This window comes from Anomalospiza imberbis, chromosome 35, assembly GCF_031753505.1.
Source record: "Anomalospiza imberbis isolate Cuckoo-Finch-1a 21T00152 chromosome 35, ASM3175350v1, whole genome shotgun sequence".
In the NCBI taxonomy this organism is placed as follows: domain Eukaryota; kingdom Metazoa; phylum Chordata; class Aves; order Passeriformes; family Viduidae; genus Anomalospiza; species Anomalospiza imberbis.
This window is the reverse complement of record NC_089715.1, coordinates 1,344,682-1,370,851: the sequence shown is the minus strand read 5'-3', so window position 1 is coordinate 1,370,851 and position 26,170 is coordinate 1,344,682. Positions and strand designations below refer to the sequence as shown.

At 55.6% G+C, this 26,170-nt stretch overlaps 1 long non-coding RNA gene across 1 annotated transcript; it reads left to right on the top strand.

Annotated features, from left to right (window-relative positions):
- Nucleotides 1-4,946: 4,946 nt before the first annotated feature.
- On the top strand, nt 4,947-6,015 carry LOC137464069 (uncharacterized). The gene is made up of 3 exons (XR_010994067.1): nt 4,947-5,095; nt 5,442-5,559; nt 5,937-6,015. It is a non-coding gene; the product is annotated as an uncharacterized lncRNA (long non-coding RNA).
- The last annotated feature ends 20,155 nt before the right edge of the window (nt 6,016-26,170 follow it).

Below are 26,170 nucleotides of genomic sequence, written 5' to 3'. Positions count from 1 at the left end.
GAGAAATAAAGAGATAGAGTGAAAGATAGAGAAAGAGGGGAAGGGGATTATAGCTACCAGTCTGAAGAGACGAGGCCCTCGGAGCTTGACGAGATGCTCATAGGCTGTCTTCTCCAGGTGGGGTCCGGACAAAGTCCTCAAAACTCCTTCAGTCTTTTATAGGGTTCCTCAAAGCGGGTGGCACCTGGCCAAAGCGGCAGCTCTCCTGGCTACATGGTGGGTGTGGACTCGTTGTTTTGGGAACCAGTCGCAACCGTCGCGTCGGTGCGGGACCAAGGGTACAGGACCGAAGGTACAGGACGAACTGATTAGGGCTCAGTCCACCATGACCAGTCCATTGTTCTAGCACTGAGTTCCCATGGCATCGCATACCAGTCCTTAAGGCTTGGCAGACTTTCCACCTCAGCCAGGCTAGAGCTACTTTCAGGGTCCAGGGTCTCAGTCCTTGGAGAGAGTCGTGAGGCAAACATGAGGGATTTTCGGACAGACCCTGACAACTGTCTGCATCTTCAAACACCTTGGCTAGAGCAGCAGGAGTTCCTTTTACAGCTGTGAACAGCAGCCTGAACTGTGCAGCCCCAGTAGAGCTGCAAAGCCCCTCTGTCCGTCCCCAGTCACTCTTGTATCACCTTTCTACTGAAATGAGCTTTGTGTGAACTCTGCCCAGGTTGGCATCCCTCTGCTCCTGGCAGGAAATGGATACTTCAAATAATTTGTATTAGTTCCACGGAGGAGTTTGGGAAACTCTTGTTCTCCCTTAGCAAGAAAAAAGTCTTGGTTTTGTTTTAAAACAAAAGCTTATTTCAAGCTCATTTTGGAAGTGACTGAGTTTCCCTAGGTGGACATAATTTTAACACTTAGAAACAATGAAAATGTTGGGTTTGTTCTAAAGTAACAGCTTATTTCAAGCTCATTTCTGAAATAACTGAGTTTCTCTGTGCTTTTAATTAAACCACCGAGAAACAGAATGTATGGAAGTAATTAACATTTATCAGGACTAGTAAGTATTGGGGTAAAAAAAGTAAAGCGGTGACAGTATTCTTTATGAAAACATTCTCTAAATTCAGTGTCTTAGACAAGAAAGAAAAAACCTCATCTCCAGTCTCCCGTGCACCTGCTGTCACAGCAGATCCTCCCCTCTGCCACAGTCTGCAGGCACTGATGTGCCTGTGCCACTCCCCTTCCCACAGAAACCCACAGCAATCTCTTGTCCCCAGGGGATCAGGCTGGAGCAGTGGCTGAAGGAGAAAATAGCATGTCTTTGTCGGGCAGCAGTAAGTTGAGTCTTTTGGGAAAAGGCACAGTTGGTGATGCACTAATTCAGAGCAATCCGTATTTTGCATTTGACATGGGAGAAACTCCTCAGACAGCCACCAGAAATAATACTTGCTTAATAGTAGTTATTAGGTGGTTGACAGTTTTCCATTTCTATTTTTGCTTTTAGATGAGGTCTGTTTTGTTGAAGGATTTGGTGTTTGGAGCTTTGAAGCAAAACATTTTTGTTTAAGATATGATAGACATTTTACATTTTTTTTCATAATATGTTTCTGGGCTTGTGTGTAGAGATAAGGACATAAAAGCCTTGACAAAAATACTTACAAAATTGGCCTGAAATACTTCTTTCCTAGTGTTTTGATGATAGGAGCAATATTCACGTGTTCTAAACAAGTCACGCTGGAGGTTGTGAGGTACCAGATGCTACACAAAGAAAAAGCTCTTTCTAGAAAACTGATCATCTGAAGGGGGGAGGCAGGGGAAGGGAAGGCAACAAAAGTGACCTCAGTGCCTTGCCCATCAAGTTTGTCAGGAATGTGGGGACATCCCGGATCTATTATACCTTCCAAGGTGCAGGCCTGTGGATCCCACTTCTTTGTTTTACATCCTAATTTCTCTTCCCCGTGTTCCTGCACTGGAAGGAGCAGACACACAAAATCAGAGAACAAGCCCTGAGCAGGGAACAAAGAGCAGCTCTTGAGGCTAATTCGTCTGGGTCTCACTGTGACCAGCTTTTGGTGCTGATGCAGAGCTTTTCATACACAAGGGCTTTTCAAAGGTTAGAGATGCAAATAGGTAGAATGTCTTCCTCAATGCGCCTGCAGCCTTTGAACTGCACCTGACAAGAACAGCCCAGGCACGGCCCCGCCCAGTGCGGCTGGGCGCGCGCGGGCCCGAGCGCAGCGCCCCCCTCAGGCCGCGCGCCGCCGGCGCAGCCGCGGCCGTTGCGCCGGGGCCGTTGTGGCGACAGCCGGCGAGCGGCGCCATGGCGGAGCTGCCGCTGCCCGCCGGGCTCAGAGCCAGCGCCTTCCCCGCCAAGCTGTGGCGCCTGGCGAACAGCCCCCGCGTCCGCTCCGTGCGCTGGGACAGCCGGGCCCGGGGGCTGCTCATCCACCGCTCCCTCTTCGAGCGGGAGCTGCTCAGCCCGGGCGACGCCCAGGGCCCGGCCCCGCACACCTTCAGGGCCACGCAGTTCCGCAGCTTCGTGCGCCAGCTCTACCGCTACGGCTTCCGCAGGGTGCCGGGCCGGGTTGGCTCAGCTGCGCCGGGCGATGCCGGGGCTTGGCTCCACTACAGCAACCCCTGCTTTCGCCGCGACCGCCCCGACCTCCTGCTCCGCATCAGGCGCCGGAGCGCGGCCAACAGGCAGCGGCCGGCGGCGGGGCGGGAGGGCCGCAGGCGCCCGCCCCGCGGCTCCCAGCAGCTCCCCGGGGCGCGGCCGCTGCCGCACGGGCGGGACGGGCGCAGCCGCTTCCAGCCGCTCTCCAGGGAGCGGCCGCCGCTGCCGCCCGGGCGCCCGCCCAGCGGCTTCCTGCTGCTGCACAGGGAGCGGACGCTGCCGGACGGGCGGGAGCTGCGCAGCCCCCGGCCTGGCCGCTTCCAGCCGCCCCCCGGGCAGCGGCCGCTGCTCGCCCGGCGCCCGCCCTGCGGCTTCCACCTGCTGCACAGGGAGCGGCCGGTGCCGGCCCGGCGGGAGGGGCCGAGCCGCTTCCAGGAGCTCTATGGGGAGCGGCCGCCGCCCGCCGAGCGAGAGCTGCTACGGATCCCGCCCTGCGGCTTCTTCGGGTTCTACGGGGAGCCGCTGCTGCCGCTCGGGCGGGAGGGGCCTCGCAGCCGCTTCCAGCAGCTCTACGGGGAGCAGCTGCCTCCGATCGACCGGGAGGTGCTCAGGATCCAGCCCTGCAGCTTCCAGCAGCTCCACAGGGAGCAGCAGCCCCCAGCCTACGACCCACGAGGTAGGAAAAGAGTTGTAGCCTTGCTTTTCCCCAAAAGGTCATGAAAAGTGACTGCTTGGAGTATTTTTCCACAAGGCTCTGTCCTTCTCGGCCCAAAATTCTCAAGCTTATTTAGAAGAGGCACCTAGAAAGGCAAAAGATTCTCTGCCTGGTTTTCCTGCCTGCTTCCTGTGATGGTTGATCCAAGGCAGCAACAGAGATCAGTGTCCCAGAGCCACGTTGTGGAGTGTGACCAATGTCTTTGTATTCTTGCAGCCACCTCGGGCACTTCAGCCCCCAGCGCTCCACCTGGCAGTGCAGGTTGTGCAGCATCGACGGCCTCCAGCTCAGCCTGGAATGCACCTGGTGAAGAGCAGTTGCCACCAGTGGATCTTGGCTTTGCCGTGGAGCAAATGATCCGGGAGATCAGGAGATCCCTGCCTGAAAGGTCTCCCTCTGCTCAGGTAACCCATTGGAGGGGAATGGAAGAGGCTGGGCTGAAAGCTTTGGAACGCTGTTACATGGAGAAGGAGAGTAACCGTATCCTTGATGTGATTCCAGCAAAATACTGAATGATCTTTAGTTTACTTCTTTTTTCTGTTGTTCTTTCAAGGGCAATATGAATGTTGCCCCTGAGTCTTCAGGAGGGGAGCCTGTGAACCGGGCTGCAGCAGAGGAAACTTCATCTGGCACCGAGAGCTGCGAGAACAGTTCCCCAGAGCCCGAGGAGCCTGGTAAGGACAGAGCCCCCGTTGGTTTAGAAAGGTGTGAGACGGCTGCTCTGAGCCTGCCTCTGGCAGGAAGGGAGACGAGAAGAGTTGAGTTCTTGTCTGCAGGGTTGGTGCTTCCTGGTGCCTTTAGTTCAAAGGCACATGCACAACCTGCCCGAGCCCTGCCCTCCACGCTTCGCCAGAGGCTTGGGCACTGAGTCCTCTGCTGTGGCAAGAGAGCAGGGAATAAACCTGACCTTGTGGGAGTTGTGCCACCAAGCTGGGTGTCCCAGTCTGGTTGATACCTCAGCCCCCAGCAGCCTTCAGGCATTTCAGTGAGGACTGTGGTCTCTCTGTCACTGGGACTGTCTGTGTTTCAAACTCTCGTGGGTGCCATTTGCACTGTGGGTGCTGAGACTTTATTAGAATACTTAAATATTAATAAACGGAACTTTACACAGTTCCATTTTGAAAACTTGGAAGGATCCCTGTTCTTTATAGAGCAGGCTTCAAATTGCCAAGTGAGAGTCTGCCTTTCAGGCCGTCTTTTAATGTCCCTGATAGAAGGACAATTGGTGCTCAAGGGACGCTTGCACAAGGGCCAGTATTGTCTCAGTGTTCCCTTTGCTTCCCAGATCCCGTGTGATCAACGTGTCCAGGAGGGCTGCCCTGTGCGCCAGGAAGAGACAGAGGGAGAGCCTGTGACCATTGGGCAGGTAGAATTCCTCTGTCTCTAGTTATATTTATAGATGTGTATAGTTCTATTTATTGATATATGTAGTTGTCTTTATAGATTTATGTAGTTACATTTATCTATCTACATACACAGAGATTTGTCTAGTTAATTTATTTTTAGTTTTAGGTGTATATATTTACATTTTTAGATGTGCAGTTATAGTTGTAGATGTCCGTAGTTACATTTATACATGCATATAGGTGTAGGCCTCTTTTTATACATCTGTATAGGTGTAGGCCTCTTTTTAACCTCTTCTCCTGCTCTGCTTCCTCCCTCACCTCTTGCTTTTCCCCCGTGCCCCCTGTGTCCCCTGTCCCTGTGCTGGGTCCGAGCTGGCGGCCGGGCCGGGCGGAGCAGCAGTTCCAGCCCCGGGTGTCCCTGGAGCGGTGGGAGCTGCCGGTGGCCCCAGACACTGTCCCCTGAGGAGCTGCTGAAGGACGGTGAGACTGAGGGGGCTGAGGGGGCGGTGACGCTGAAGGGACGGTGACCCTGAGGTGCTGCTGGGGCTGAGGGCTGTGGGGCAGCCGAGGGCGATGGTGGCACTGAGGTGACAGGGAAGTGGCACAGGCCGAGGGGTGGCGGGTCTAGGGGGACGGGATGGGTCAGAAGGGACTGAGGGGCTGAGAGGACTGTGAGGGGCTGAAGAAACTGAAGGGGGCTGGGGGTTTGCCGAGAGCATGGCGGGGCTGAGGGGATGGAGGGGGCCGGCAGGGAGCACAGAGGGCTCCGGGACTGCAGCTCTGCCAGGCCTTGGAACCAGTTACAGAGCCTCCGCTTTTGCCACAGCTGCAGTGGAGACCTCGAGGACAGCCGGAGACTGACGGGAGCCAGCAGGGAGAAGCTGAAGGCCAGCAGCAAGAGCAGGGAACGGGGACCTGCTGCTGCCACGCTGGAGAGAGCCCGGGTGAGGCCCCAGGGCCGGGGAGGCAGGGTGGGGCTGAGGGTGGTGTGGGCTATGGCCGTGGGCACTGCCCGGCGGGGCAGCAGCGGGCCCTGCCCGTGCCGGGGCTGCTCAGCGCAGCTGCCCCGGCCGGCACAGGGGCTGTCCTTGGGCAAGGCAGCTGTGCCGGCAGGGCCCGGGAGCTGTGCCGGCTGTGCCGGGCTGCCGGGGCTGCGGGACAGTCCCGCCGCGGCTGCGCTCACCACAGCCTGGCCCGCTCGGCTGCTTTTTCTTTCTAACCCTCCTGGGGAGGCTCTGAGATCTTCCCTTCCCTGATGGAAGTGCAGCTGCTGCCAAGGAAAACGTCCCCATACTGACTCAGTGCTCGCTTTGCTTCCCAGCTGTGCCATCTGCCGTCCCTGTCCAGGAGAGCTGCTCTGCACGGGAGGAAGAGACCGAGGGAGAGGCTTTGAAGATGGGGCAGCAGCAAGAGCAGGGAACGGGTGTTATAAGTTAAAGTAAATAATTTGTCTGATCCTTTAGGGATTTATAAAAGGAATTTTATTGATTACAGCAAGCAATGACAAGCAAACAGTGCTGGGTGCAGCCGGGGAGTCAGTGCTCCGCCAAGGCTCACACCGCTTCCCTTTTCCCACGGTCCTTTATTCTCCCCCTTCTTCCGCGTTTGTGGCTTTTCCAGGAGTACTCTGCGCGTGCGCCTCCAGTTGCTAGGGGGTCGCCGCCTGCTCTCTGGTGGTCGTCTGGATGAAGGCTCTCCTCCTCTTCCTCGTTGGGGGTTTATGACCCTGTAACAATCTTTCCATAGATGGTTACACACCTCCCGACCCTCGTTGTACAATCAACCTAAGGAGTCAGCATATCCTCGGGTTTCCTGTTATTCACAAAAAACCTCTTCCTTTGCCTGAGTTCCTGTTTAATGATGAACAAAGAGACTTCTCTTACCTGCTACAAGGGGTCTGGAACACAAGTCCGGTGAGGAATGACTGAGGGAGCTGGAGTTGTTTATCCTGGAGAAGACTCAGGGGTGACCTTATCACTCTCCACACTCCCTGAAAGGTGGTTGCAGTCAGGTGGGGGTCGGTCTCTCTCCTCACAGCAACTGACAGGACCAGAGAACACAGTCTTAAGCTGCACCAAGGGAAAATTAGGTTGGCTATTAGGAAAAAGGTTTTTTATGGAAAGGGTGATAAATTCCTGGAATTGTCTGTCCAGGGAGGTGGTGGAGTCACCATCCTGGGATGTGTTTAAAAAAGACTGGATGTGGCACTCAGTGCCATGGTTTAGCTGAGGTGGCGTCGGGGCATGGGTTGGACTTGATGATCTTAAAGGTCTCTTCCAACCCAGTAATTCTGCAATTCTGTGATTGTGTGACATCACAGACCAGGTTGTAACATCATATAGTTGGCTGTGACATCCCTGGTTTATTCTGTGACATCACAGAGCAGGCTGTGACATCACAGGATGCCTGTATGACATCACAGAGCAGAGCAAGCTGTGAGGTCAAAGAGTGTGCTGTGACATTATAGGGTGGCTGTGTTCCATCACTGAAGGTGTTGTGACATCACAGGGTGGGTCTGTGAGCCCACAGAGGTGCTGTGTGACATGCTAAGTGAGTTCTGCCATCACAGAGCAGGCTGTGACATCACAGAGGAGGTTGTGATGCCACAAAGTCGGCTGTGACATTACAGGCTGGCAGTGTGACATCACAGAACAGGCTGTGAGGCCACAGAGAAGACTCTGCCATCATAGAAAAGGGCTCTGTGACATCACAGAGCAGCTGTGTGATGTCACAGAGAAGGCCTAGACAATACAGAGTGGGTTGTGACATCACAGAGCTGACTGAGAAATCACAGAGCAGGCTGTGACATCACAGGGCACCTGTATGAAATCACAGGTGGCCTGTTACATCTCAGAGTGGGCTGTGTGACATTACAGGGGCTGTGTGACATCACAGGGGCTGTGTGAGGTCACTGGGGAGGTCACTCCACCCCAGCCCCCCCTCCCAGTTCCCCCAGAGAAGTCCAACGCTGCTCGTGCACAGCGGGGTCCCCTGTCCCCCCGGGTTCCCCCCCCCCGGCACCGCAGCCTCCCCCAGAGGATGTTCCACGAGATCGACCCCAGAGCCTGACACGGGGACGGGGGCCGGGGCTGTTGGGGGTGGGACAGGGGGACAGGGACCCCCTGGCAGCGTCCCCGTGTCCCCCAGGGCCAGAGCCTGGGCCAGGGCTTCTTCACCCTGTTACCAACGAGGGCTTGAGAGCACTGAAAAAATCCCCAGCAAGGGATCAGCAAAAACCAGATTTAATATTAAGCGACAGCACCACAAAGTTCCTTGGCAAGAGTCACTCTGCTCCTGCAGCCGTTGTGATGGTTGGTGCCATGGAAACCTGCCCTGGCCCCTTGCTCAGGGCTGGTGTCACTGCCCAGAGCCAGAGGGGATCCCTTGCTGGGGGCTTGTGCCATGGCCACCTGCCCTGTGCCGCGCTGGCCGGTCAGGCGCCGCGGAACCAGCAGCAAACACCAGGGCCAGGGCCAAAGGCCAGGTCAGCCAGACAGAAAGGGGCAGTGCTGGGCACTGTTTCCATGGCAGCCCTCACTGGGGGTGACACCTGGGTCACCTGTCCTGGCAGTTGCCATGGAAACCCGGCTCATTGGAAATACAAGGGTGGACAAAGGTTTTAGTAGGGCCTGGCACAAGGGGCCAAAGGCGGGTGGTTTTAAACTAAAGGAAGGGAGGTTCAGATAAGAACAGATAAGGAGGAAATGTTTGATGATGAGGGTGGTGATACACCAGGACAGGTTCCCAGGGAGGTGGTCAGTGCCCCGTCCCTGGAAACATTCAAGTCCAGCTGGGACAGGGCTCTGAACAACCTGATCTGGTGAAAGATGTCCCTGCTCATGGCGGGGTTTGGATGAGATGAGCACTGCAGAGCTCTTCCCATCCAAACCATTCCAGGACTGCATGGGCAGAAGGGGCTGCTCAGTGCACTCCATCCACTGCCTCGACTCCTCATGGTCTCTGCTGGACCCCACATCCCACAGCCAAACCCAGCCCCTTCTCTGCCTTTCCTCCCCCTGCCCCAGGGGCTGGCACAGCCAGGGGGGCACAGGTGACCTTTGGGCTTTGCAGGGCTCAGGCACAAGGGCCGTGGCAGAGTCAGGGCTGAGGTCACACTCTGTGGGCTGGGGCAGAGCCCAGCCAGAAATGAGCCCTGAGGCAGCAGCTCTGCAGTGCTGGCCACCAGGCCGGCTTGCCAAGGGAGGCTTCTGGCCATGCCCTGCAAGCAGCTGCTGCTGCCAAGGCGCCTTTGGTGCCTCAGGCTCTCCCTGGCACAGCTCCCAGCACGGCACTCTGCCCTTGTGCCCAAGGCCTTCGCTGTGCTGGGGCTGGCCTGGGGCTTTTCCTGCAGCAGGACCTGCCCTGCTCCTGGCACAGTCCACCAAGTCATTCCCTGCATTTCTCCTTTTCAAATTCCTTCCATCACCTACTCTCAGAGGTCCAGCCTGTTCTGGTGCTTATCATGAACTGACTGTGCTCTTGATTTATACCAGCTCTGGAGATGTAGAATCACCCAAACTGAACACAGAAACAAACTCCCTCTGTCCCATTTTCATGTTCTAGATCACTTTCCAGATGTCCATGGAGATGTGGGAATGATTATCACACAACTCTCCATTTCTGGCTGCGGGCTCTGGAGATTCCTTCTCTGCATTCAGTCAGGCTTGTATTCCCTAACAAGTCCTGGTTCCACCTCCTGTTTCCCAAGGCTGGAACAGTCACAATGAAAACCTCACCAATGGCACAACTCCCCAGCTCACCAGGAAAAGAAAGGACAAGCTGTCAAGTTCTCCAAACCTTTGTCCTGCTTTGCTGCAAGAGTCCTGCTGCACTCACGGTGTGGAAAGCCAAGAGAAGCTGCAGGTGGTGGCACATCTTGTGACAGGAGCTCAACCTGGTTCTCCAGGAAAGCTTCTTGAGAAGAGCAAACAGGACTGTGGAGAAGATTCCTGGAAAACTGAAACAGCTTTCCGGAAGTGAAAGTAAAATTGAAAGAAACAGTGCAAGATGTTTTCCTCTATTTATTTCTCTGCTCCCTTTCTCCATCTTGCACTACTTCTCCATCCCATTAATTCCAAATGCGTCTCACCTCTAAGATCAGTGACTTAGCGAGTTCTAGACACTCTAAAATATCATGAGCTATATAGTTTGCCTTCCAATTTTTGCTGGAAAGCAACGCTGGAGACATAAGTGCAGGACCAGGACCAGGGAATCCTCCAGCCAGGGAATGTGCCCCGATAGGGTTTGATCCTCAGTGGGGACAATACACAGCAGCGACCGAGGAGATACCTCTGCCCCCGTGCAGGAGTCCAGACTCTGGGTCTGGGCTGAACAGGGCAAAGTTCCCATGTTTGGACAGGCTCAGGGGCTGCCCCCGGGGAGCGGGGGGCTGGGCGCAGGGGCGAGCGGGCAACGGAAAAACGGACACGGGGACAAACGGCCCCGGAGCTTCAGTTGCAGCGGCGGCAGCAGCGGCGGCGGCAGCAGCAGTGAAAGAAGCGACTTTATTTACTTTCTATTGCTTCTCCTCTCCCTCTCCCGCTGTCCCACACCCTCTCCCGCCCTCTCTTTCCCTGTGCCCCCTCCTCTTCCAGTCTCCCTCTCCCCTGCCGGGCTGGGCCATGCCCCCGGCCCGCCCCCGGCCCCGGGCGGGGCTGCCCCGCCCCCGTCCCCGCCCCGGTTCCCGTCCCCACCCCCGGCCGTCCCGCCGGGGTCTCGCCTCCGCCCGGCTCTGGCAGTGCTGGCGGTGGCGCTGCTGGGCGGGCATCAGTGCCTGGGGCTGGGGCGGCATCGCCTCCCTCTGGCTCCGCCTGGCCCGAGCACGGCCCCGGCCCCGACGTGGGCTCCAGTCCCGGCCCCGGCCCCGGCTCCTCCCGGGCCCCGCGGAGGACACACGCGGCGCGGCCGCTGCCGCCGCCTCCGCTGCGGCTTCCCCGGCCCGAGCTCCGCCGCTCGGCGGCGCGGCCGCCGCCCCCGAGCCACCGCTGTCCCGTTGCCAGGAGCGAACGCCTGGGGAGGGCCGGCCCGGGGCAGTCGGGGGGCGGTCGGGGGCCGCTCCTGGCCCCGGGCCGAGCGCTGACAGCCGCGTCCCGCCCGCAGGGAAGGCGCAGCAGGGCCTGCAGGAGCGGTACCGGCTGGGTTCGCTGCTGGGCAGCGGCGGCTTCGGCAGCGTCTTCGCTGCCACGCGGCTCTCGGACGGCGCCCCGGTGAGCGGCGGGGCCGGCGGCGGGCGGAGGAGGAGGAGGAGTAGAGGGAGGGTGAGGAGGAGGGGAAGAAGGAGGAGGAGGAGGATGGGGCTGGGTCTGCAGATGGGGCTGGGGCTGGGCAGGGCGGGTGGCGAGCTCAGCCTGCTGCTGCTCTTGGCTTGCAGGTGGCCATCAAAAGGGTGCCAAGGAACCGCGTTCTGCACTGGGGCGAGCTGGTGAGTAAGCGGGGCCAGCGGTAGAAGCCGGGCCGTGCCGGCGGGGATGAGCCGAGGCCCGGCAGGGTGGAAGCCACCAGGACACCTCGAGGGAGAGCGGGCGTGGGGCCAGCGCAGGGCGCAGAGCATCCCGTGCTGGGTGAGGGGTTCCCGACCCCTGGCACGGCATCAGCCCCACTGACGGAATTGCGTTCCTCCCGCAGCCCGACGGCACCAGCGCACCCCTGGAGATCGTGCTGCTGGAGAAGGTCTCCACTGGCTTCCCCGGTGTCATCCAGCTGCTGGAGTGGCTTGAGCTCCCCAACGACATCTTGATGGTGCTGGAGCGCCCAAAGCGGTCTCAGGACCTGCACCATTTCATTCGGGCACGGGGGTTCCTGTCCGAGGAGGTGGCGCGGGATCTGTTCCGCCAGGTGCTGGAGGCCGTGCAGCACTGCACCAGCTGTGGGGTCCTGCACAGGGACATCAAACCAGGGAACATCCTGGTTGACCTGGCCACCGGGCAGGCCAAATTGATTGACTTTGGCTGTGGCACCTACCTGCAAGACACAGCCTACACTCGCTTTGCAGGTGAGCCCACGCAGGGGTGTGCTCTCGGTCCTGGCATCTCATGGCCCAACATCTCACAGCCCAAGCTGGGTGTGGCAGCGGGAATTCTCCCTTTTGCTGCCCTTCATGGCACTGAGATTTCAGCTGAGTTGCATTTGAGCAGGGCTGGGTGGGGAGCCAGCTTCCAGCCCTGCTGGCAGCCTTTGCCCACCACTCTGGGCAGGACTGAGGCTGGGGCTGGGGCAGCCAGCCCAACAAAAACACGGGGGGGTGGGGGTAGCAGAGAGGGGGGCCGTAACCTGTGTCCCAGCCGGTTTGGTGTGCATGTTAGAAAGGGCTTGGACTGCTCCACTCACCTGGTTTGTTTTGGATTCATGATGTTTTTGGGCAGTGCAGGCGGGGAGGATGAAGGCATGGTTTTCCCAAGCACTGGGTGGGTTTTTCCTCCTCATGGTCAGGCCTTGCCAGGACTTCAGCTGCCCTCTTCCAACCCCAGTGGCTTCTTTTCCAACCCTGAGTCTGTACACAAGTCCCAGGTGCTGGCGAGAGGGCATCGGGTCACCCCGTGTGCCACTGGGGCAGCCCCCACACGCCCAGGGATGCTGGGGCCAGGCTCTGGGAGCAGCAGCATCCCCCTGATGAACCCCATCTGTATTCCATAGGAACACGGTCATACAGCCCCCCAGAATGGACCCAGTTTGGCTGGTACTACGGCAAGCCAGCTACCATCTGGTCCCTGGGCATCCTGCTGCACCAGATGGTCTGCGGGGAGCACCCTTTCAGGAGGAGCCAGAACATCAGCTGGGACCATCAGCTCTCACTGCCACAACGGCTCTCTCAAGGTGGATCCTCATCTCTGGCCACAGCGGCAATGCCAGTGCTGGGAGACAGCAGCAGCTCGTGAGCATCCCGCTCTGGCAGCTGCTGAGGAGGTGGCACATGTCCTGCTCTCCTGCTCTCCTCCAGAACAGGGAATTGATGGGGAAGTTTAGGCCCAGCTCTGAGCACATCCAGCATGGCCTGGACACGGGAATAGTGGGGCAAAGCCAACAGGAGCCTTCTCCAGCTGACCGGCGGGTTCTGGTTTCTCTGCCCAGAGTGCCAAGATCTGATCAGGCGGTGTTTATCCATGCTGCACTCGGACAGGCCCTCGTTAGAAGAGCTGTTCTGTGATCCCTGGCTGCAGGATATTCATCTGCCCTAGAAGAAGGGAGAGAGCCACAGGCACACTTTGATGCAAGGCCCTGGTAAGTTGCAGCTCCACACATGCCTTGGCAATCAGAAGCAAAGGAACCCAAACATTTTGTCCTGCCTGTGTCACTGCCCAGGGGTCATCAGATGGGGACACGCAGCCCTTGTGCTGGAGCTGAGCTGCTCTGCCCAGCACTGGTGGCCACCATCTGAGCTGGTTTTGCTTGTCCTGGTTCCCTGACAGCTGGGGCCCTGGGCAGAACCCAGACAGCCTGGGCTCACCCCCAAGGAAGGAGAAGGAGCCCCTGGAGAAGCTGTACCAGGTGGGGCTGCTGCTGCTGGGGACAGCGAGGACGACATCAAGGATGACAACCTCTTCCTCCACCTGGTCACCGGCAGCTGAGGATGATGGACTTTGATTCTGGCACCTTCTCCAAAGCCAGGCTCCACAGGGAATTTGCAGGTGAGTCCACACGCAGGGGGATGCTCCCAGATTTGGGCATTGCACAGCCTGGCCAGGAACCAAAGGTTCCCCCTTTGCTGGGGCGGATGCAGCTGATCCTTCAGTCGGCTGCCAGGCTGCTTTTGGCAGGGTTGGGGGATGGGCTGGGGTGGTGATGAAATGGGAGTGGGCTCCTGGCCCTGCCAACAGCCCCCAGCACCCACTGTGCCCCGGGCTGGGGCTGGGGCTGGGGCAGCCAGCCCGACACAAACAAACCCCCATGGTGGGAGCAGAGGTGGGACTCCAGAACCTGTGAAGGGGCTGCTTTGCTTTGCAGGCAAGGAAGGGCTTGGGCTGCTCCACAGCCCCTGTTTGCTTTGGGGTCACCATTATTTTGGGGGGCAGTGCAGGGGGGAAGGGAGAGCGCCTGGGCTTTCCTTACCTGTGGGTGGGTTTTTCCCTGGCATGCAGGGGTTGGGCCTTCCTCAAGTCTCTGACAGTAATATGATTTTTGACCTTTTTTCTTGTTCCCCTTTTTGTCTGTAATCTATTTTCAATAATGTGTTGTGTGTTTTTCTAGAGGAAGTGTTCCAGGTGGGGTCGAGTCTGGATGGGGAAGTGCTTGGGAGCAGCTGTGTCGTGGATGGGCCGTGCCCTTGGAGAAGGCTGAGGACATGGTTTGGGACCAGCTTTTCTTCCAGCGGGGGATGGCGCCAGGTGGGTCCCGTCTGCTTGGCATGGTGGGATCAGAGCTTTGGGGAGATGGCAGCGAGCACAGGAGCATCCTGCTCTGGGCAGCTGCTGAGGGCTGGATGTGCCGTGGCTGGCTGCAGGCTGGGCACATGTCCTGCCCTCCTGCTCTGCTCCCAAAGGCAGCAGGGATGGGCAGCTCTGGGCACAGCTCTGGGCACGGCCAGCATGGCCTGGGCACCGCGGGCGGCTGGGACAAGGGGACAGGAGCCTTCAGCTGACGGGCGCTTTCTGGTTTCTCTCCTTGCAGCAGGGCTCTGCGGGTGCTGAGGCTGCTCTGGGCTCTGCCAGGGCTCTGCTGGAGCTCAGCAGCGGGCCGCAATCAGCCAAAGAAGAATGGGGTGACCTGCAGCACAGACCTGCTGGAGCATTTCAGCAACACAGCTCAAGTGTGCAGAGTGTACACCTCCCAGGGAAAACATGCCACCACCCCAAAAATAAACTTGTTCAATAGCTTCTGAAATGAAATCAATCTGGGATGACCCCAAATGACATTTTGCAGCTTGCTCAAGCTGTAGCTCAGCCCTTCTCTGAACAGTTCTCTCCCCCACCTGCCTTGTACTTCCCAACTGCTCCCTCTTTTCCCCCAGTGAGTTCCCAGCCCATGGCAGTCTCCATCACATTGTTGCCTTCCTTGATGCCCCTCACCACGAGGAAGGCTGAGCCCCAGGCTTAGGGACTCATCCTGTCACGGGCTGAGGAGCAGCAATGTCTCAGAGGTCCAGTGGGATTTTAGTGTCATTCAGAGCTGCTCTCCAGCCCTCAGCTCTCCTCACTGCTGGGTTCCCACTCCCTTTTCCTTGCCCTTGTAGCAGGAGGAGCTCTGTGAATCCCCTTGAGCCTCCCCACTCTTCCCAGCCCACGCACCCACCTCAGTTAGGCTGAAGCTGCAGCTTCTCTGTCTCCTCTGGCACACCAGTCCAGTCCCCTGTGCGGGGAGCCCCAGCCCCAGAGCACAGCACTCAGCAGTGCAGTCCGGGCTGGAGCAGCTGCCCTGCAGCCCTGGCTTGGCTGTTTGTGGCAAGGGAATGCTCCCTGTTTGCAGCTGTCCCTGCAGGATGGCCCCAGGGCAGAGCCCAGCCAGGCTCCCACTGCAGTCCCTGGAGCTTGGGGCAGACTGTGGTCCCAGAGCTGAGGTTCACGGGGAGCACCCAGAGCTGTGGCTTGCAGTCAGTGTTGGCAAATGTTGTGTTCTCATCTCCTGCATCCTGTGGGGAAATCAACCTGCGCTGCCAGGCCTGTGTGTGCCAGGCCTGTGTGTGCCAAGGGCTCTTGGATGTCTCTGTACTCATGGACAGAAGGCTCTGTGTGTGCCAGGGGCTCTTGGATGTCTCTGTACCCATGGACAGAAGGCTCTGTGTGTGCCAGGGGCTCTTGGATGTCTCTGTACCCATGGACAGAAGGCTCTGTGTGTGCCAGGGGCTCTTGGATGTCTCTGTACCCATGGACAGGAGGCCCTGTCTGTGCCAGGGTTTCCATAATGTCTCTGTGCCCATGGGTATGGAATAGCATGGACACTGAAAGTGTCAGTCCCGTTGCTTGCACGCTCCTTCCTTTGTATACAAAACGCATCCATGCACACCCCCATGTACAGATACATTAAAACGTCAGGGAGGGACAGAGATTTCCCACAGAGCTCTAACTTGGGCATAACTCACCTTTTAGCCGGTGGCCAGGGGATTTTTTTCCCAGCTCTGTGTGAGAAGGTGTCCAGGAGCTGAAGGAGCGGCATTTAGAAGCAGTTTCAGGATTTCTAGGCAGGAAGTGGAGCTGACAACCATCCATGTAACTCCCCGTATTCATCAGGATGTGCTGCTGGTTCTTTGGGAATATGGCCCAATGGAGACACGAGCCTCGGAAAAATCACAGCGCTCTGTGGGTTTGTGCAAAGGGGGAGCAGCAGAAACACTTTGTGTCTGCTCTGGGGACACAAGGCCCAAGGAGCTGCGGTGGCAGAGGGTGACCTGGGCTGGTGGCAGGTGAAGTCCTGGTTCATGACATCCCAGAGTGGCACAGGACAAAGCTCCAAGCCCTCCCAACCCCACTGATGAAGTCTTTGTGATGCTGCGCATCCTATAGGAAAAGCTGCTGTCACACAATGCACTGGGATTTGTAAGTTTCATTTTCAATACTTTAGGTCCAGGTTTCAAATTGCAATTTTTTTTGGCCTCAAAACACAGTCGTGCACAATCCATCTCTCATCCTCCTATTGCTTCAACTCCAATTAAAAAAAAAAAATCTTAATATTGGAAACAAAACCCAGTCTTTAAAAAAAGGATGCTGAGGTCAGTCCGTAAGATGGATCCAGACCATCAGAACATGCACAAAGCAAATGAGTTCTCCTTTTAAAACGACCAGTTACCTCTTAATCCAAAGGTACAGAAGATTTTCACTACAAATTTTTTTCTTGTTTTTCATATTTTTCTCATTTTTCTTTTCCTTTTTCTTTAAGAAGATAACACATCCTGAATAAGAGATGTTTAGCAAAATGAGAAACATTTCTCATAAACAATGAAAATATTTACTCCTCTGTTTGCTTTTCTCTAGATATCCCGATGTAAAAAATCTAGCAGATATGAGCAGAGGTGTCAAGTGTTTGCTTTGGTCTAAGCTGGAGTTCAGCACTGCTGACATCCTGCTCCAGCCAAGAGTTGCAGAATTCTTTTGCACATCTCGAGCCATGTGTTTGTAGGCACAGCACCTGCAGTGCTGACACACCAGTGCACGTGAATAACTCTGTTACTCCCTCACAGAATTTGGGCTCTGCCCCAGAACGAGGTGCTCCAGCCCTTGGCTCCTGGTTCCCGTGGGGAGCAGCTCCCTTCCCTCTGGCTGAGCTGCTCAGGCAGAGCCCGGCAGCTCCTGGCCCTGCAGGGCTGAGGCTTTTCCCCGTGGCTGGGCACAGACGGATGGAGCAGCACTGCTGGACACGGGGGCACACAGAGGGACCAGCAGCAGCTGCCTTTGGCCACCTGAGGCTCCAAGGCCCAAACTCAGAGCAGACAGGGCTGGAAGAGACTCGCAGGCTCCCTGCTGGCTCTGCTGCCCCACTTGTGCCCACCTGGGAGCCCCCAGGGCCAGCAGGGACTTGAGATGGCAGCCCTGGGCTCCTGGAGCTTGTGCAAGGAACGGAGCTGGGGACTCCCTGTCCATGGAGAGCTTCCAGATGGAAAAGGCTGCTGTGCCCAGGCAGCTCCAAGGGCAGAGAAAGGAGGGTCTCGACCCCTGGATCCGTGCCAGTCCCACAGTCCTGGGCAGCAGCCACCGAGCCCTGGGGGAGCAGAGGGCACAGCAAGAGGGACAAAAGCAGGCAAGGTCAGAGACTGGAGAGAGCCAGACCCGGCAGCAGGAACAGCTGCTCCATTGCACTCTTGGAGAAAGCTCTTGGCTGGTTCAAAGCGCTGAAAGGCGTGCAGGGCAGAGAGGAGGCCACCCCAAACACTGCTCCTGTTTCCACAGCCTCCCCTCTCCGTGTCCCAGAAGGAATTGGATGGACTGTGTTCTTCTCCCCGAGTCGTCCGGTTCAGCACGAGCAGCTGAGCACCAGGAGCTGAAGGAGCTGAAGCCTCAGGCCACAAGAGCTGGGCCTGAGGAGACTTTGTGAGCAAATGAATGCTGCTAACATGGACCTGGCTGAATGCAGCAGATGGAATCATGGAATTGTTATGTGTATTTTAGGTAATTCGTGCTTGTGAGAAATAGATGTATGAAAACTGTTATATTGGTAAGAAATATTCTGTAAGTTTTTTTAAGCACCCCAACAAGGACGGGCAGGTTGCTTCACAGTATTTCAAACCCGCTGCTGGCAGCAGGGAGAAAAGGACCTAATTTGCAAATGAATGGACGTGGCCGGCTCGGAGATGGGGAGATGGGTGCTTTTCTGCACTGGTGGGATTTGGGGCTGGGTCCAGGACCCTCAGGCACTGGGAGAAGGATGAAGAAGCTGCTCAAGGAGGCAGAAGTAAAACTCCAAGTCCCTGGGAGCATCCCTGGGCCCCAGCGAGGGCAGGGAGTGCCAGAGGCTCCCCAGGGAGTGCAGAGAGCAGATCCTTGAGGCCACGATTGCAGGGAGCCCAAGGCTCAGAGCAGGGAACTGCGATGCTGAGCACGGCCTGGCTTGGCTGCAGGAAGCAGAAAGGCCAAGCCCTGAGCCCAGCCTGGCACAGCAGGGCCTGTCCCTCACGGCTGGCTCGGGGCTGTTTGTGGGGCAGGGGGATGTGAGGGGCAGCAAGGACAAATGTCACAAACCTGTGTGACACTCCAGATCCTCATGGAACCAAGGGGCCAGTGTGACACTGTGGGGCCTCATGGAAACAAGAGGCCATTGTGAGCCTGCAGGGCTGTAACACCCCAGAACACTGAAATGCTGGGGGTCACCAAAGGTTCCTTTATTCGAGTTTGGTACACAGGAGAAACACCAACCAGATATTCTCACCATGGCCAGATGAAAGAATATTCTTGGTAGGAAGGGACCCACAAGAACATCAAGTCCAGCTCTGAAGTGAATGGCCCACACAGGGACTGAACACAGCCTCAGTGATACCAGCACCATGCTCTACCCAACAGAGCTGAGAGAGCAAAATGACACCAAATTCTACTGGCAAAATATAGACAATCTAGGAACTCTGACAAAGGGTTTAATACAACATCCTGTTCTACATAAAACTCTTATCACAGCATTAATTTCATTAACTTAGCCCATTAAACCTAAAAACCTTTAAGCCTCAAGATGTTAAGTTATCCAAATATGTTCCAGGAAAATAGGAGTAGAAGAAGAAGAAATAGAGAACAACAGACAGACAGAAGATCTGTAGAAAGACACACACACAGACACTACCTGCTCACTTTCCAGCATCATTAACACAGGAACCCCAGGAGAAGGCAGGATCCAGACCATGGGCTGGCCTCGTGCTCCGGCTTTTAAACCCCTGGGCCTTCATGGGCCCGCCCCTGGGGTGGGACTGCCAGTTGCTTGCCCAATCAGAGTCAGGTTAGGCACCAGCTGCTGGTGTGTGATTGACTGACAGCTGGGCCAATCAGAGCTGGGGTAGCCCTGCCTGCTCTGTGATTGACTGACAGCTGGGCCAATCAGAGCTGGGTTAGCACCGCCCCTTCCATGTGATTGACAGCTCTGCTAGGCCAGGGCTGGGGGCGGGGCTCTGTCCCACCACAAACCAAGGCCTGACCCGCTCCTGGTCCCACACGGGCATTCCGAGAATCCCAAGGTGTCTCGGGACATCGATCTCATCCAGCCTCTGACAGCGACCACGGTGACACTACAGAACCTCTTGGAGCCATGGGTCAGTTGTGACAACGCAGGCCCAAGGACACCATGATGACACTGGGGAACCTCATGGAACCATGGGTCAGTTGTGACAATGTGGGTCCAAGGACACCGTGGTGATGCTATGGAATCTCATGGAGCCATGGGTCAGTTGTGACAATGCAGGCCCCAAGGACACCATGGTGGCACAATGGAACCTCATGGAACCAAGGGGCCATTGTGACACTGTGCTGCCTCATGGGATCAAGGAGACCATTGTGAACACGGGGGCCCCAAGGAACCAAGGGTCCATGGTGACCTTGTGGAGCCCGCAGTGTCACAGAGGAGCCGTTGTGACACAGCGAGGGCACATGGAGCCCAGGAGCCATTGTGACACATCAGGGCTTTGTGGAACCACGAAGCCATTGTGACATTGCAAGGCCCCATGGAAGCACAGGGCCATTGTGACACTGCAGAAGCAAGGGGAACACTGTGACACTCCAGGGCCTCATGGAACCAAGGAGACCATTGTGACACTGTGGGGACACACGAAACCAAGGGAACATGGAACAGGTGTGGCTGGCTGGGCTTCCTGGGGACCACCTGAGAGGTCCAGCAGACCTTGGCATGTCGATGGCTGCTTCTCACCTGCCCTGAAGCACTGGGGCTCTGGGCTTTCCTTCCTATGGGAGAGAACTCTTCTTGTCCTCCAGGGACCCAGGGCCAAAACTGGGATTCCTCCTCCGAATTTCCTTATATGCAAAGATTGTTCCCAGATGAAATCTGCCAGGAGAGACAGATCTGGCTGCCTTGGCCACCCAGGGGTCACCTCTCATCTGCCTTTGAAACACTGGGACCATGTGCTTTTCTTTCTTATGGGAAAAAAACATCCACCTCAACCAGGCACCCATGGCCAAAATGGGGCATCTGCCTCCAGAATTCCCTATATCCAGGGATAGCTCCCAGACAAAAGCTGCCAGGGGAAGCAAGTCTGGCTGGCCTTGGCTTCCTGAGGGCTGGCACTCATGTGCCTCTGAAACACTGGGGCTCTGTGCTTTCCTTCCTAATGAAAAGAACGCCTCTTCCTTTCCAGGCACCCATGGCCAAAACTGAGATTCTACCTCCAAAATGCCCTATGTCCAAGGATAGCCCCTAGACAAAAGGTGCCAGGAGAGACAGGTCTGGCTGGCTTGGCCTAACGGTGGCCACCTTTCATCTTCTTCCAGAACACTTGGATTTTGTGCTTTTTTTTCCTATAGGAAATAAACATCCATCCTGACCAGGCGCCCATGGCCAAAATTAGGATCCCACCTCCAAAACTCCGTACATCCAAGGATTGCTCCCAAGTGAAAGCTCCCAGGACAGACAGGTCTGGGTGTCCTTGGCCTCTTGGGAGCTGCCTCTCACCTTCCTCAAAACACTGGGGCTCGATGCTTTCCTTCCTATGGAAAAGAGCCGTCCTTCTTCTCAAGGGGTCCGTGGTCAAAATGGAGATTCCTCTTCCCAAATTCCATATATCCAAGGAACCCTCCATGACAAAAGCTGCCAGGACAAACAGGTCTGGCTGGCTTGGCCTCCCAGGAGCCACCTCTCTCCTCTTCTGCCTTTGAAATACATGAGCTCTGTGCTTTCCTTCCTGTGGAAAAGAACCGTCCTTCTTATCTATGCAGAAATGGCCAAAATTCGGGCTCCACCTCCCAAATTCCCTATATCCAAGGGTTGCTTTCTGAAAAAAGCTACCAGGACAAAGAGGTCTGGCTGGCCTAGGCCTCTGGTGGCCACCTTTCATCTGCCCCTGAAACACCGGTGTTCTGTGCTTTTTTTGGTATGGAAAATAATTGTGCTTCTCCTCCGGGTGTCCATGTCTGAAATTGGGATTCCACTTCTAAAATTCCCTATATCCAAAGGTTGTTCCCAGCCAAAATCTGCCAGTACCATCAAGTCTGGCTGGCCTTGGCCTCTGGTGGCTGCCCCTGCCACACTGGGGCTCGGTTCTTTCCTTCCCATGGAGATCACTGTGACACGGTGGGGACCTCATGGAAGCAAGGGGATCATTGTGGCACCACTGGAGCCCATGGAGCCAAGGGGCCATGGTGACACAGCGGGGCTTCATGGACCCAGAGACCATTATGACTCTGTGGGGCCTGTCGGAACCATGGAGGCCATTAGGACCCTTCAGGGCCTCGTGTCACCAAGGGGGCATTGTGACACCTCAGGGCCTCATGGAAGCAAGGGACCATTGGGACACTGTGGGGCCCCATGGAACCGAGGGAACATGGAACAGGTCTGGCTGGCTTGGCCTCCCAGGGGCCACCTGACAGGTCTGGCTGATGTTGGAATTCCAAGGACTGCCTCTCATCAGCTCCTGGAGCACTGGGGCTCCATGCTTTCCTTGCTAAGGGAAAGAACTGTCCCTCTTTTCAGCTGCCCATTGCTAAAACTGGTAAGCTCCCTAAAAAATTTCCTCCATGCAAAGGTATCTCTCAGAGCAAAACCTGCCATCTCTGGCTGGATTTTGCCACTGGTGGTCACCTCTCATCTGCCCCTGAAACAGAGGGCTCTGTTCCTTCCTTCCTGTGGAAAAAAATACAGCCTTCTTGCCAAGGACCATGGCAAAAACTAGAATTTGGTCTCCCAAATTCCATACATCCAAGGATTGTGCCCAGACAATAGTAGCCAGGACAGACATGTCAGGCTGGCCCTGTCCTCTGGTGATTTTCTTAGGCTATGAGCTGAATGTTTTCATTTGAAAACACCCTGGAGAGCACCCAGAGATCTCTCAAGGTGGGGTTTTGAGGCCTTGGGCACATGACCACTACATATGGACAAAGGAGCTCTGTGCTCTGTGCTGTTGTGGTGGTTTTGCATCACAGAAGTGATGTCCTGAGAGAAGCTGCTAGCAGTTTCCTCGGTGTCTGACAAAAAACCAATCAGTAATTAGCTTTGAGAGCTGACAATCTGTTAAACCACTAAGGAAACTGCACACGCCTCTGTGAAGACACAAGTTAAAGATGGAGAAGCCTGGCTGGGTCTGTTTCCCTTCTGGCCAGCAAAGAGGTGACCAGGCCGGCCCAGCCCCCGTCTCAGCCAGGCCAGGCCGGGCGGCTCCTGCCGTGGGGCCGGGCCCCTTCCCAGGGAGCCGCCAGGCCCCATCGGCTGCCGGGCAGGGCAGGGGAGGCCGCGGGGCCGAGGCCGGGCCGGGCCGTGGCTGCGGTTGCTGACATCTGGCCGCTACCGAGCCCTGCCCCGCCGCCAGCCCGGGCCCAGCCGGGATCCGCCGGGCCCCAGGAGCAGCCCCGGGCCGGGCCGGCTCGGCCAAGGTTCTGCCGCCCTTGGGGTTCGCCCGCAACCAGCGGGCAGGGGAGGAGAAGCCATGGGCCCCGGCCGTGCTGCTGCTGCTGTGCTCTGGCCTGGCTGCTGAGATCCTGGCCCTGCCCCAGCGCGGCCCAGCCTGACACAGCCCCAGCGCAGCCGCTGCAGAAACCTCCATGGTAAAACAGCTCCGGCCGCAAGTACCGAGCCCGGCCGGGGTCACGGAACCATCTGCAGGCCCCGGCTGAGATATTGACTCTTCCAATGCTTCCATCCTCCCTCGAGTGAGAGAAAAGGACAAAGTGCAGGCACACACAGGAGCAACATGAAGACACCGAGGTCAGTGAAGAGGATGTTGAGTCCCAGATGGGAGGGATGAGGAGATGCCTTGATCTTGGGGCTGAAATCCTCTGGTAACGCTATGGAGAAGGATGTAATTGATACATCAGACTCTCTGTTTCTCTATAACACATTGAAAAGAATCGGGAGATGCCTTGTTCAGCAAAGGCCTCCATGCTAAAGTGAGCAAATGTTGCAGTAGCTGTGATCCCATGAGAAGTTTGAACAATGAAAGACAGCAGAGTGATGAGACCCTATGCCCCCAGGGAGAGAAGAAGAAGACCTCTGTTTCCAGAGATGAAGATGATTTCAGAAATAGATGAAGAGAACCTTTGCTCTTAAACAGCTCATCTGTAAACTAATACCCCATAAGTTGGCATGGCCCATAAACACCGCTGTGGGAAAAGCTGTGAAAAAATGGGAGGGACTTCACAATTATAGATTTTTCCTAGGCAGCTGCTATTCATGGAAATGAAAAGCCATGAGATAACTGTTTTCTAGTGGAGAAGTCTCCATAACATTTACAAGAGGAACTTCTCTCCCTAAGTGAGCTGAAGAAAGACTATTCTAGATGGTGGTAAACTGACTGAAATTTTAGGTTTTGCCTCTTTACAAAATTGTCAGGTTGTATGGAGAGAGGAAGTGTTCTGAAAGTTTTGTTCTGATTCTTATTAATCTTTATTTTAGTGACTATTAATAAACTTTTCTTTATACCCTATTAAAGTTTTGAGCTCACTTTGCCTTTCTCCTAATCTTATCTCAGAGCAGGAAATGACTAAGTATATTCTAGTGAGTGCCCTGGTAATTAGCCAATCTCAAATTGGCGAACCAAAACCAATACAGAAACTTCCCGATGAACTGCCTCAGACAAGAAAGAAATCAAGGCAGAGTCATGTTTTTTCAGGATTTGTTTGATCCTCATGAGCCCCGTGGTGCATTTGGAGCTGAGCCCTGGAACCTCAGGGCGCAAGAGGAGATTGCACAAATCTTTCCAGGCGTCAAAGTCAGAAGAAAACCCCAAAGTGTCTCAAAGCATTAATGGGTCCCACTGAGGCCCATCCCCAACACAGTCTCCTCATGGACTCCTTGGAGGAGAGAATTGGAGGCCAGGATGGCACAAAAACTTCTCAGAAACTCAAATTGCACAAAAACCTCTCAGCGTGGAAAGGAAAACCCAAAGCACCTTAAAAAAGTAGAGTATCTTAAAGCATTAATGAGCTCCACTGAGTGTCAGTACAAAGCTCTCAAGGGACTCGTTAAAGCAGATAATTGGGGCCATGACTGCACAAACCTCTCACAGAGTCTGGATCAAAAGGGAAACACCAAGTACCTGAAAAGAACTGAAGTACCTTGAAGCATTCATGAGCCCCACTGAGTGTTGTTCCTGACAAAGCCTCTCCAGGGACTAATTACAGCAGATAATTGGAGGCCATGATTGCACAAAGCTCTCAGAGACTCCAAGGCAAAAGCCAAAGCCAAAGTGCTTTGAAAAACCTGCAGTCCCTGGGAGCATGAAGGAGCCCCCAGGGCCATTCCTGAGCAAGGCTCCCCAGGGACTCCTTCCAGCAGATCCTTGAGGCCACTGGGATGTGGGCTAGGGGGGGATGCAGAGGGCAGGACAAGGGGCTGACAGTGCCCAGCCTGGCTGGGGCTGTGCCAGGAGGCCCCAGTGCCTCAGGACAAGGTGTCTCCTGACAGCCCTTGGTGGCACAGAGCCTGCTGTGCCCCAGGGCACCAGGACTTGGCTTCTCTTTGTCCCCACCTGTCATCAGTGCCTCCAGTTCTCTGCTCTGCCTGGGGCCTGGGGACACTTTCTCAGCCGTGTCCCTCAGTGGGACCCATTAAAAGTCAAAGAAACTTTGGAGTTGGATTCTGACTTGGAGTTCTGGAGAGGTTTCTGCAGCTCCCTCTCAGGGCCTGATGTTCAGGGCCTGAGCACAAAGCCCCAGAGGGTCATTAAAGTCCTTGTGCTGTGTCTGTGCTGCTGAGCTGGGCCGGGCTCCTGGCACAGAGGATGAGCCTGGCAACCAAGGAGAGCTTCAAAAGCACATTTCTCTGGATGAGCAGCTCTTCTCCCAGCCCAGCAGGGCTGGGGCACTGCCTGCAGCCAGCCCGGGCACAGCACAGAGGCACAGAGAGCTTCCATCAGTCAGGGCTGGGAAGGTGCTGAGAAGTGCCTGGGGCAGAATCCCTGGCAGCCCTTGGCACAGGAACCTCTGGCTGCAGGACAATGCAGCTGCAGCTCCTGGAGTGATCTCCTACAGCTGGAACATCCCAATGCCCACAGACCCTGTGAGTACATTCTCTGATCATCTCTTGTGCAGAGCAGCCAGGGGTGCCCAGGGCTGTCCTGCAGAGCAGGGTCCTGCAGCCCAGGGCGCTGTGCTGGGCCAGGGACTCTGCTGCCTGCCAGGGACAGCTCTCAGCCGGCCCGGGGAGCTGCTCCCAGCGCTGGAGAGAAGCTGTGGGGGGAAGGAGCCACCCTGAGCAGGGCAGGTGCTGCTGCTGAGCGCTGCTGGCTGGGGCAGGGCTGCTCCCAGCTCCAGACCAGCCTGGGCACAGCTCTGGAGGACACTTCCCATAGAAGGTAAACCTGGGATTGCTGTAAAGCTCTGGAGCTTTTCAGAGAGTGTTTTCAATTTCCTGCTTGGAGCAGGGTGGGAAAGTTGGGGTGATGACAAAATGATTTTTGCTTTTATACATTTTTCATATATTCGTATCTCTGTAAATTACTATTATATACTTATAAAAATATAACTCTTATATTGTAAATGTAGGTAAACCTAATGGGAAGAAATGATGATGTCTAACATCAGTTTAGAAGGCTGAATGATTTCTTTATTATAACTATGCTATAATACATTAATATACTATATAAAGGAAGATACTTACACTACATACTTACTTTCTTTAACTACTATATCTAACTAGTAATAACCTGTGATCCTGTTCTTGAGAGTCTAGACACAGGTGGATTGGATTGGCCATCAGGATCAAGCAATCCTCACTAGAATCTAATCAAGCAATCACCCCAGGTAAACAATTCTCTAAACACATTCTACATTGGAAAAACAAGGAGTAGAAATAGAAATTGTTTCCTCTTTCTCTCTGTGCACCTCTATGAAAAATCCTGAGAGTGAGAGAAATGTGCTACCACACCCTTACCTATCTCTTAATTAACTCTATTTAACTACTATTATATACTTACTATAATTATAATCATTAATTAACTCTAGTACATTTTCTAACCTTTCTCTTAGATTTTAGAACAATAAGCTGAATGTCTAA